The sequence below is a fragment of the Pseudophryne corroboree genome, chromosome 8, assembly GCF_028390025.1.
Source record: "Pseudophryne corroboree isolate aPseCor3 chromosome 8, aPseCor3.hap2, whole genome shotgun sequence".
In the NCBI taxonomy this organism is placed as follows: domain Eukaryota; kingdom Metazoa; phylum Chordata; class Amphibia; order Anura; family Myobatrachidae; genus Pseudophryne; species Pseudophryne corroboree.
In genome coordinates this window covers 403,832,172-403,844,310 of record NC_086451.1, presented here as the reverse complement: position 1 = coordinate 403,844,310, position 12,139 = coordinate 403,832,172, and the positions used below count along the sequence as shown (strand labels likewise).

At 46.6% G+C, this 12,139-nt stretch overlaps 1 long non-coding RNA gene and 1 pseudogene across 1 annotated transcript; one reads left to right on the top strand and one right to left on the bottom strand.

Annotated features, from left to right (window-relative positions):
• Positions 1-12,139, bottom strand: part of LOC134949313 (cytochrome P450 2A4-like) — a 202,270-nt pseudogene that overhangs the window by 79,203 nt on the left and 110,928 nt on the right.
• On the top strand, positions 6,480-7,556 carry LOC134949315 (uncharacterized). Its single transcript, XR_010183140.1, has 3 exons — positions 6,480-6,542; positions 6,618-6,830; positions 7,450-7,556. It is a non-coding gene; the product is annotated as an uncharacterized LOC134949315 (long non-coding RNA).

Here is a 12,139-nt window from a genome sequence, read left to right as displayed (position 1 = left end):
GGCAAAGGAGGGGGAATGTAACTGACTCAAGCACAGTGGAGAATGATTTCAACGTTTTGCAAGGTTCTGCAACCCTTTGAACTTGCCCCACATGAAGTCAGTTCAGAGTCAGGTCATTCCCCTAATCAGGCTTTTGCAGAAGAAGCTGGAGAGATTGAAGGAGGAGCTAAAATAGAGCGATTCCGCTAGGCATGTGGGACTTGTGGATGGAGCCCTTAATTCACTTAACCAGGATTCACGGGTGGTCAATCTGTTGAAATCAGAGCACTACATTTTGGCCACTGTGCTCGATCCTAGATTTAAAACCTACGTTGTATCTCTCTTTCCGGCAGACACAAGTCTGCAGAGGTTCAAAGACCTGTGTCACGATCCGGGTATCTGGACGCCATTACCTGCCGTTTAGATGTCTCCTGAGGCTGGCCCAGCGTTCCAAGTCTGGATCTCATCTGTGTCTACACTCTGCATATCCCTCCTGTCACTCTGAGACGCTGTCACAGCGGCGCCATGTTTGAATCCTGCATGGCGTCTCCCGTCCTCCGTGGCCTCCGCCGCCGCTCCTGTGTCTTAGTTGCAGGTTGTCAGAGTGGTGCTTCATGCCTGCCGCGGCCTCCGCTGTCATCCACGTGTCTCAGCATACACTTGTCAATCTGGCGTCACCTGTCCTCTGCGGCCGGCACCGCCATTACTGCTATGTTTCCACATGGTTTTCTAAACCAGCTTTCCCTCCAAGTTCTAACATGGGCGCAGCCATGTTGGATCCAATCACCTGCTCCAGTTCCACCTATCCACTGCCTCTGGAAATCTGCATAATTGTCCAGCTAATGCCTGCCTTGCTGCAGGTATAAGTATCCTGTGCCTGGGCCAGGAAATCGTCAGTGCTTTGTTTGTCATACCTTGTTCCAGTCTCTCTCTCCTGTGGTTGTTTCTCCAGGTTCCAGCTCCTGTCTCCAGCATCCACAAGAGAACCGCACCTGCCTACCATCCTGCGTGCAGCCTGACTCTGCAGTCCTCAGTGGCTGTTCCAGTTTCCAGCTTCCAGCCATTTACTCATCTGCTTCCAGCAGTCCGCTTCCAGCAGATTCCAGCTTCCTGAAAGTGCCGGTGTTGTTCCAGCGGATCCCTATTTACCAGCAGTATCCACTAACCACCGGTAACCATTCTTCAACTCCTCTGTTTCTACGCTCACTAGCATCTTACAGTATCCACTCCATGTTTCATCACCTGGCTGATTCCATCCAGCATCCACTCCGTGACTTTATCACCTGGCTGATTCCAAGAACTGGCAGCCAGACTTGAACATCAGGAGGCTGCACAAGGGTATATGTATTGCCTCCCGCAGCAAGAACAGTAGCGGCGGCACCAGTAGCAGCATCTCGCAAATGCTAACTCGTTCCTAGGCAGGCTACGCTTTGTATCACCACTTTCCATAAGAGGCATACAGCTGACAACCTCTTATGGAAACTGGGGAACATCATCGCAGAATGGCTTACCCAATTGGACACTCCTGGAGATTTGTGACATCGGACAACGACACCAATATTGTGCGTGCATTACATGTGGGCATATTCCAGCACATCCCATGTTTTGCACATACATTGAATTTGGTGGTGCAGAATTATTTAAAAAACGACAGGGGCGTGCAAGAGATGCTGTCAGTGGCCCGAAGAATTGCTGGCTACTTTCGGCATTCAGCCACCGCGTGCCGAAGACTGGAGCACCAGCAAACACTGCTGAACCTGCCTCGCCATCAGCCAGAGGTGGTAATGAGGTGGAATTCATCCCTATATATGCTTCAGAGGATGGAGGAGCAGCAAAAGGCCATTCAAGCCTATACAGCTACCTACGATATAGGCAAAGGAGGGGGAATGTAACTGACTCAAGCACAGTGGAGAATGATTTCAACGTTTTGCAAGGTTCTGCAACCCTTTGAACTTGCCCCACATGAAGTCAGTTCAGAGTCAGGTCATTCCCCTATTCAGGCTTTTGCAGAAGGCCACATCATCCGCTGTCTCCAGGATCTCTCTACTCGGCTGGATGCGATTCAGATGACCCTCTGTGGACCTGGCACGTCCGGTGCGTCCACCACAGTGACACCAGCTGTAACCCCACCCACCTTACCCATTTCCATTCCACGTCTTCATCTTCCAACGCCAGCAAAATTTGACGGACCTCCAAGGTTCTGCAGGGGATTTCTCAACCAATGTGAAATCCATTTTGAGCTTCAACCTGGCAATTTCCCCAGTGTCCGTACTAAAATTGCCTATATCATTTCCCTTCTCAGTGTCTCAGCCCTTGATTGAACATCACCTTTATGGGAGAAGTCTGATCCCCTGCTGTCCTCTTATACTGACTTTGTTGCAACATTCAGGTGCATCTTCAACGAGCTAGGCCGGGTAACCTCTGCTTCATCTGAGATTCTCCGTTTACGCCAGGGAACACGTACTGTGGGACAGTATCTTATACAGTTCAAAATCCTGGAATCCGAACTGGCATGGAACGATGAGGCCCTGTATGCTGCATTCTGGCATGGCTTATCTGAACGCATCAAGGATGAGTTAGCTACCAGAGACTTGCCCTCTAAGTTGGATGAGCTAATTTCATTATGCACGAAGGTTGATCTGCGGTTCAGAGAAAGGGCAATCGAGCGAGGAACATCATCTATTCCTAAATCTTCTGCTCCTCCTCCTTGGCAACCATCTCCATCCAAGGATGAGCCCATGCAAATTGGTCGTTCCCGTCTATCTCCCGCTGAGCGCCGAAGACGTCTCTCTGAGTCTCTCTGTCTCTACTGTGCAGCTCCATCTCACGTTATCAACGCCTGTCCCAAACGTCCGGGAAACTCCAAATCCTAGCTCGCCAAGGAGAGGGCCGGCTAGGAGTAATGATCTCCTCTCCATCTCCTCATGATTGTAATCTCCCAGTCTCGCTCCAAGTTGCTCAACGTTACAGGAACGTCTTTGCCCTCCTTGATTCCGGAGCAGCTGGGAATTTCATAACCGAAGCTTATGTTAAACGGTGGTCCCTACCAACCGAGAGACTTTCCTCGTCCATCTCCTTAACTGCCGTGGATGGCAGCAAGATTCTTGACGCAGTTATTTCACTAAGGACTCTACCAGTTCGTCTGAGAGTGGGAGTTCTTCATGCAGAGTTTATTTCCTTTTTAGTGATTCCAAGAGCCACACATCCAGTGGTTTTAGGCCTTCCATAGCGCCGTCTCCACAATCCATCGATTGACTGGACGACTACGCAGATACTGGCATGGGGTCCCTCCTGTGCTGAGACCTGTTTATCCAAAGTGCTTCCTGTTTGTTATTCCTCCCCCAGGTTGTCTGATGTTCCACCTCCTCCATATCAAGATTACACGGACGTGTTCAGTAAAGCTTCTGCTGATATTCTTCCTCCTCATAGAGAATGGGACTGCCCAATTGATCTCATTCCAGGGAAGGTTCCACCTCGATGCCGAACTTATCCGTTGTCTCTGCCTGAGACGCACTCCATGGAGGAGTACATCAAAGAGAACCTGGCAAAGGGTTTTATCCGACCTTCTTCTTCTCCAGCTGGCGCAGGCTTTTTCTTCGTTAAGAAGAAAGACGGTGGTCTGCGGCCGTGCATCGACTACAGAGGTCTGAACGACATTACCGTCAAAAAACAATATCCTTTACCATTGATTACGGAGCTCTTCAACAGAGTTAGTGGAGCAACCATCTTTACAAAGTTGGATTTGAGGGGTGCCTACAATCTCATCCGGATCCGTGAGGGTGACGAGTGGAAGACCGCCTTTAACACCCGTGATGGACATTATGAGTACCTTGTCGTGCCCTTCGGATTGAGCAACGCTTCAGCTGTCTTCCAGCATTTCGTGAATGAGATCTTCAGGGACATCTTATACCGCCTTGTCGTAGTTTATCTAGATGATATCCTCATCTTTGCCAATAATCTAGAGGAACATCATTTTTGGGTTAAGGAGGTTCTGTCCCGTCTCCGTGTCAATCATCTCTATTGTAAATTGGAGAAATGTGTTTTTGAAGTTAAATCCATTCCGTTTCTAGGTTACATTGTGTCCGGTTCCGGACTAGAGATGGATCCTGAGAAACTACAAGCAATCCAGAATTGGCCAATACCCTTAACCCTCAAAGGGGTCCAGAGGTTCTTAGGGTTTGCCAATTATTACAGAAAGTTTATACAAGACTTTTCCACCATTGTGGCGCCTATCACTGCATTAACCAAGAAGGGTGCTAATCCGTCCAAGTGGTCTGAAGAAGCTATGCAAACTTTTCATCTTCTAAAGCAACGTTTCATCTCTGCAACAGTTCTGAAACAGCCCGACATCGACTCTCCTTTCATCCTAGAGGTGGATGCCTCCTCCGTTGGAGTAGGAGCGGTGTTATCCCAGATGGCTAAGGATGGCCATCTACACCCTTGCAGTTTCTTCTCCCGGAAGTTTTCCCCAGCTGAGCGCAACTATGCCATTGGCGACCAGGAGTTGCTAGCCATCAAGCTCGCTCTAGAGGAGTGGAGATATCTGTTGGAGGGAGCTTCTCATTCAATCACTATACTTACCGACCACAAGAATCTTTTACATCTGAAAAGCGCACAATGGGGTAAATTTACTAAGATTCGTATTTTCCCGTTTCAGGTCAAAGTTCAATCACGAATGACATCGAAAGTGTAAAACTGCAACTTTTTGAATTGATTACGACTAATTTACTAAGCTGTCGTATTCGGGTTTTTCTTTTGTTCCGATGTCGATGTCATTCGTGGTTTTCTGCTGTAGAATGCGGCCGATTTTGTTGTTTTGCGGCCGTGTTTGTGGGGTTTTTTTACGACTGCGTCACATGTCTGTTACGGCAGTGATTTTGATATTGCGGCCGCGTTTTTAGTCCTAAGTTTCGTTTCTGTCACGCGTCCGTGATTGGTTGTATTCGTGAAGGAGTAGTGTCTGTGCATATTACTATAAAACCGCCCCAAACACACCGCACCTCGTGGGTTTAGCTAGTGGAGAGGAGAGAGGAAGGTGTATTTGGAGTTGGTGAGTTTGGTGGTGTTTTTGGTGGATTTGGAGAGGAGTTTTGTGATTGTTGAGTGCTGTACTGTGTGTGTAAGTAGTCTTGTCATATTTGTAGTATTGTTTTTTCACAGTTTGTCAACTTTTTTGTCCTTGTTTTTTTTTTTTAGTCTTTTGTCATTGTTTGTGAGTGAGTGAGTGAGCGTGTGTGTTGGCTGTGTGGTGTGTAGTAGTAGTAGTAGTGGAGGAGTGTGTTTTTTGTATTTATTTTTCAGTGTTTTGTGTCGTTTGTCCTCATGTCAGACTCAGAGGTCAGTGTGGTGGCGGAGGTTAGTGAGGTGGAAGCTGTTAGTGAGGTGGAGGCTGTTAGTGAGGTGGAGGCTGTTAGTGAGGTGGAGGGGGTTAGTGAGAGGGAGGAGGTTAGTGAGGAGGAGGAGGAGGGGGTGCCTGTTGCTGCATTCTCCAGTGATAGTGATGGTGTTGTGGCTCCGCAGCCACGCACCACTACCAAGACTGGCAGGAATATTAAGTTCAGCTATGCTGAAAACATGGCGTTGGTGCGTGAGCTGATGAAGCACCATCGCCAATTGTTTGGTCAGGATGCTGGCAAGGTGTCCTCCCGCAGGAAGTCTGTCCTGTGGGGGCAAGTAATAGTTGCCGTCAATAGTGAGGGTGTGGTGAGGCGGACTGAGGACACGTGTCGCAAGAGGTTCTATGACATAAAGCGGCGTGTCAAGGCCAAGATGGCCAAAGAGGCCAAATCAGCCCGCAAAACCGGAGGTGGCCCCCCTTTCCGGGCAACCTATCGGGAGTGGGAGGAGCCTGTGCGGGCACTGATTCCAGCAGAAGTGGTGTCTGCAACTCATGTCCGGGATTCGGACCGACCCACGCAGGATGGTGAGTTGGATTTTTTTTAAAGATTTTAAAATGTCCTCAAAATGTTTATTTTTTATTTTTTTAAGGTTAAAGGATGCAAAAATTGATGGTCAGATATTGCAGGCCTATGCACCCTTAAGGTGTGTTTGTGTTTAGAAATTGCATTTTCCATCTTGCCTTGGCTGTAGCTTTTTTAATTTGTTTGACAAAAACAGGTGCAATGCCTGCTGGTATGTGTATTTGCAATAATAATTATGAGTTATTGCTTGGACATCGGTGTTGTATCTAATATCATTTTTATTTTTTATTTTTTTTTGGTAAAAAAAAAAAGGTTCCTACAAAATCAAATTTACATTTTGGTTCAATTTGCAAGTATTCAATCTATGCAATATCTGACACATAATTCTCAAATGTAACAGATTTATTTGGTGCAACACCATGTACATTTTGATATACTCCACAAATTAAGGAAGCACGAAGATCTTAAGCAGAAATTAGTTTAATTTAGAATACCTAATAGATGGTTACAGTACACTAAGGCTTTGCAGTTATAATTTTTACACAAAGTATGGTAATAATGTTTGCTCCACTTTTTCAACAGTCCGACAGACCAGCCGGCCAGACAGGCCTCAGACAACTCAGGATGATGCTGGGATTGCAGGTAAGAATTCACTGTAGTCACATATTCTGCAAACACATAGAAGTACAAAATATTAATGTTTATATATTCTCATAGGTTCTGCTTCTGTAAGCCGACCTCCTGTAAGGCGCCCATCACAGGGCTCGGGGCACTTACCCAGGAGGCCAAGTAAGACACGGCGTCTTGGCACGGAATCTGCGGCTCCATCTTCCCCACCCAGGCGGCGCATTTCTGCAGTGTCACCCCAGCCACCACTGGCACTATTGGCGAGTCCACAGAGTGATGAGCCCCGATCACCTCAGTTATCTGGTGAGTCAAAACAGAAACTAAACACATAGCAAATAATCTACACAGTACAGTTACTATGTTGTGAGTTGGAGTTGAGATTACATGTTTGCCATAACAAGCAATGTGATGTTACGTCTTCAATTGTTAAAGGTGCAAATGCTTAATTTTTCAATGTCTTAGTGGTTGATATCGCCAACATCATTTGTTAAAAAGAACATACATTTGTAAATATTTTTACCACACACGTGCACATAAAAATTATTTGAAAAAAAAATAAAAAATTATTACAAAAACACCCTCCACAACATTATAGTGTTCACACATCTCCCCTGTCCGGTATGTAGACTGCTTACTTGCTCCGCTACTCTGGACTATCCAGGTAAGCAGTCTATATCGTGGACAGGGGAGGTGACATAACACTGTAATGCTGTGGAGGGGAGGTAGTTAGGTGAGGATTCCGCAAGTCTGTCTATGTGCACGCCTGTGATGGTATATATGTTTTTTGAGAACAAACAAATTATAAGTTTCGAAAAACAACTCTAAAAACTTGAGAAATGGAGTATTATGAATGTAGTAATGTTTAGAACTAGCAAATATATTTTAAGAAAAGTAAACATTGCATGTTGGCCACCCCATACAGAGCCCAGCTTGATGGCCGACGTGGACCAGCAGGGACAAGACCAACAGGCAACCTTCACACTGCAACTAACACCTGTTGACCCGAGCCAGCCAATACAGCTGCAGGATATTCCCCAAGCCTCCATGAGTCCACAACTGGCACAAGCTCCACCCCAGCCACAAATACCAGATGACTTTTGGGCCAGTTGGACAAGCCAACAGGCACAAAGCAATGCCAGCCTGACCGCACATACCCAACACCTTGCCAGTCTGCCCCATCATCTACCGCGCATTAGTCGCAACTCGGGCAGACTGATTGTCCAAGTAGGCCGAATCGCAACATCGATGGAGCAAATACGGGCAGACAATAACCAAATGCTGGCTCATTTAACGCGCATCATTGATGAGCAACAGCGCCACCAACAAGCACTCGTACAACTAATACAGCACAACCAGGTTGTGAATGAGTCTTTATCCCGGATTGTAGCCAGCCACACTGCAACCAACACACAACTGAATGCTAGCATAAATAATTTGAGCAACAACATAACATTGATGGCAGCTCAACAAGTGACCTCCAGCTCTGGAACCACGACCCCTATCCAAACGCCAGTAACCTCCCCTGTTCGGCGTTCCTCCCGAGCACGTGCCAGTGAGCCAGCACAAAGCACAGCACCCAGCACACACAAGCGGAAAAAATAAGACTTTTTAAAAATTTGATTAACGAAATAAAAATTTTGATTTGACAAACACACAACTTCCTGTGTCCGGCTCAAACATTGTAGAAGCTGCTATGTATGTATGTATGTTTTTCATGGGTAATGACTGAAAATGTATTGATAACATAAACTAAGTACAATGTACACACCACTATAAACAACAAACAGTAAGTAACAAAACACACAATTCATTGTATTGCAAAGTGTTTAGTCAAGGATAACTACATCCTACAAAAACTTACCAGAAAAATACCGCTGGATCACTTCTTGCCGTACCTGCCTCCCTACATATGTACTCACACTGTCACCAGATGGTTCTAACTCCTCTGCTTGCTGACTGCTTTCTCCCTCATCATGTGCCAGATGTTGACTTAAACACAGATTATGGAGAAAACAGCAGCAGAACACAATTCTAGTCACCTTTGAGGGACTATACAACAAAAGGCCTGCAGATTTATCCAGACACCGAAACCGTGACTTCAGCACACCAAAACATCTTTCTATCACATTCCGCGTAGCCTTATGTGCATGATTGTAACTGTGTTCAGCAGGAGAATCAGGTTGGGACAATGGAGTAAGGAGCCAAGAGTAGCAGCCGTAACCCCCATCACCTGAAAAACAGATATAGTCAACATTAGTACATGTGTTAGATTATTCATTCCCCTAGTCAAAACTAGAGTTTGTGGTTAAAAGACATACACACAAAACATTTTAAACATACCCAACAGCCAGCCATCAGGCATTTGTCCCTCCTCAAATTTATCGAAGAGCGATGACTGACTGAGGATGAAGGAGTCATGGCAGCCACCAGGGTAACCTGCAACAACACTCATAATTTTAAAGTTTGCATCACAAACCACCTGGACATTAGTTGATTGGGCCAGATGTCTATTCGTATATATGTATTGGCGGCCCCTAGGTGATCTCAGCTGAACGTGTGTGCAATCTATGGCCCCCAGCACATTGGGCATGCCAGCAAGCTCATAGAAAGCTACCCTGACAGCACGCCACTCCGACTCCTCGGTAGGGAAGCAGATTGAGGCATTAATATGTGGATCCAAGACATCCAAAACCTGAGTGGACATTAAACAAGCTAAGGTGAGTGTCATGTTAGGTATTCTATACAATACTGTGTTGTTTGTACTTACAGAAGCAACACTTAGACATAACCGGCTATGTATTTTTTGACTCACCTGATTCAAATATCTTGAAAAGGTGGGCTGTGAGATACCAATCACGTCGCCTGCCACAGCCTGGAAGCTCCCAGTAGCCATAAAGTGTAACACAGCCAGGAGTTTGTGTAGGCCTGAGACAGAGCGAGAGCGTGCTGTCTCAGGGTCTAGGCCCAGTTTGACAAGGTCATACAGGTGGAAAATGTTGGTTCTATTTAGGCGGAACATCTGTATGACCCTATCATCGGACAATGCGTTTAAGTTTAAATGACCTCTAAAAAAACGAGGCTGGCGCAGCCTCCGCGGCACCTGGACAACCTGCTGACCATGTTCACTTACCTGGGCCTGATTTCTGGAAGCCTCATGGAGCAGTCTAAGGTATCCCACAGCAAACATAAATTCATTGGCACACACCACAGCCGCCATTTCAGAGTGAGAGAAATTCAAAATGTGCCTGGAACACTTTTATAGGGCCAAACATTCAGGTGTGAGTAATGGATAATTGAGTACACATGTAAACACGCTTTTCAAAAGCAGCCGCATTTTTTTTTAGGACTTTTTTACGAATTGTATTTTTTCACGGCCGCAAATGCATTTTCACGGCAGATATTACAATTACGAATGGTTAGTAAATGACCGAGATTCATATCTAAACAGGCGTATTTTGACCGATGGTGTATTCATTCGTAATTTTTACCTTCAACTTCCAAAATATTACGAATGCCCACATCACTGCCGTGATTTGAGTTTAGTAAATCACCGAGATGACACTTTGATGAAAAAACGGCATCTCGGTCAAAATCGGGACCTTAGTAAATTTACCCCAATGTCTTAACCCTCGTCAGGCCAGATGGGCACTTTTCTTTTCCAGGTTCGACTTTAAACTCCAGTTCTGTCCGGGTTCGCAGAATCGCAAGGCCGATGCCCTTTCCCGCTCATGGGAGCAAGAAAATGAGTCAGAGTCTGCGGACAAGCATCCTATTATTAATCCGTTGGCATTCTCCACGGTAGGGATGGACTCTACGCCTCCACCAGGAAAAAGTTTTGTGAACCCGGTTTTAAGGAAGAAGCTCATGCATTGGGCCCATGCTTCCCGTTTTGCCGGACATACAGGCATTCAGAAAACTCTTGAGTTTATTTCTAGGTCCTACTGGTGGCCAACTCTGAAGAAGGACGTCATGGAGTTTATTGCCTCTTGCCTCTTGGTAGTGGACTGGTTCACCAAGATGGCACATTTCATACCTCTCACCGGTCTTCCGTCAGCTTCCAAGTTGGCTCAAGTGTTTATCCAAGAAATCTTCCGACTTCACGGTCTTCCTGAAGAGATCATCTCTGATCGTGGACTACAATTTGTAGCCAAATTTTGGCGAAGTTTGTGTCAAGCCCTCCAAGTCAAGTTAAAGTTTTCTACAGCTTACCATTCTCAGACCAATGGTCAAACCGAGAGGGTGAATCAGGACTTGGAGGCCTTCCTCCGCATTTATGTGTCTTCCTCCCAAGATGACTGGATTCAACTCCTTCCTTGGGCCGAGTTCAGCCACAACAATCAATAACATTCTTCATCTTCTTCAACACCATTCTTCATCAACTATGGATTCCACCCAAAAGTTCAAGAATTCCAACCGCTTCCAGCAACTTCTGTTCCAGCAGTGGATGTCACCTTGCATAAGTTTTCAAATAACTGGAAGAATGTCCGCGCGGCCCTGCTTAAAGCCTCATTCAGGTACAAGAAGTTTGCCGATAGGAAGCGTAGAGCGGTTCCTGCTCTCAAGGTGGGTGATTGTGTGTGGTTGTCCATGAATAATTTGAGGTTGAGAGTTCCCAGCATGAAGTTTGCACCTCGTTACATCGGTCCTTTTAAAATTGAACAAGTGATCAATCCTGTTGCTTACAGACTCCAGTTACCTCCCTTCTTGAAAATACCCAGGACATTCCATGTTTCCCTGTTGAAACCGCTGATCCTAAATCGGTTTCATTCTGCACTTTCTCCAGCTCCTAAAGTTCAGACTCAATGGTGAGTCGAGTATGAGGTGGCCAAGATTCTGGACTCACGTTTCCGTTACAGTCAGTTGCAGTATCTTATTGACTGGAAGGGCTATGGTCCTGAAGAACGCTCTTGGACCAATGCATCAGATGTCCATGCTCCTGCCTTGGTCCGGAATTTCTACTCGAAGTTTCCTCTAAAGCCTAAGAAGTGTCCTGTGGCCACTCCTAAAGGGGGGTGCTGTCACGATCCGGGCATCTGGACGCCATTACCTGCCGTTTACATGTCTCCCGTCCCCCGCGGCCTCCGCCGCCGCTCCTGTGTCATAGTTGCAGGTTGTCAGAGTGGTGCTTCATGCCTGCCGCGGCCTCCGCTGTCATCCACGTGTCTCAGCATACACTTGTCAATCTGCGTCACCTGTCCTCTGTGGCCGGCACCGCCATTACTGCTATGTTTCCACATGGTTTTCCAAACCAGCTTTCCCTCCAAGTTCTAACATGGGCGCAGCTATGTTGGATCCAATCACATGCTCCAGTTCCACCAATCCACCGCCTCTGGAAATCTGCATAATTGCCCAGCCAATGCCTGCCTTGCTGCAGGTATAAGTATCCTGTGCCTGGGCCAGGAAATCGTCAGTGCTTTGTTTGTCATACCTTGTTCCAGTCTCTCTCTCCTGTGGTTGTTTCTCCAGGTTCCAGCTCCTGTCTCCAGCATCCACAAGAGACCCGCACCTGTCTACCATCCTGCGGTGCAGCCTGACTCTGCAGTCCTCCGTGGCTGTTCCAGTTTCCAGCTTCCAGCCATTTACTCATCTGCTTCCAGCAGTCCGCTTCCAGC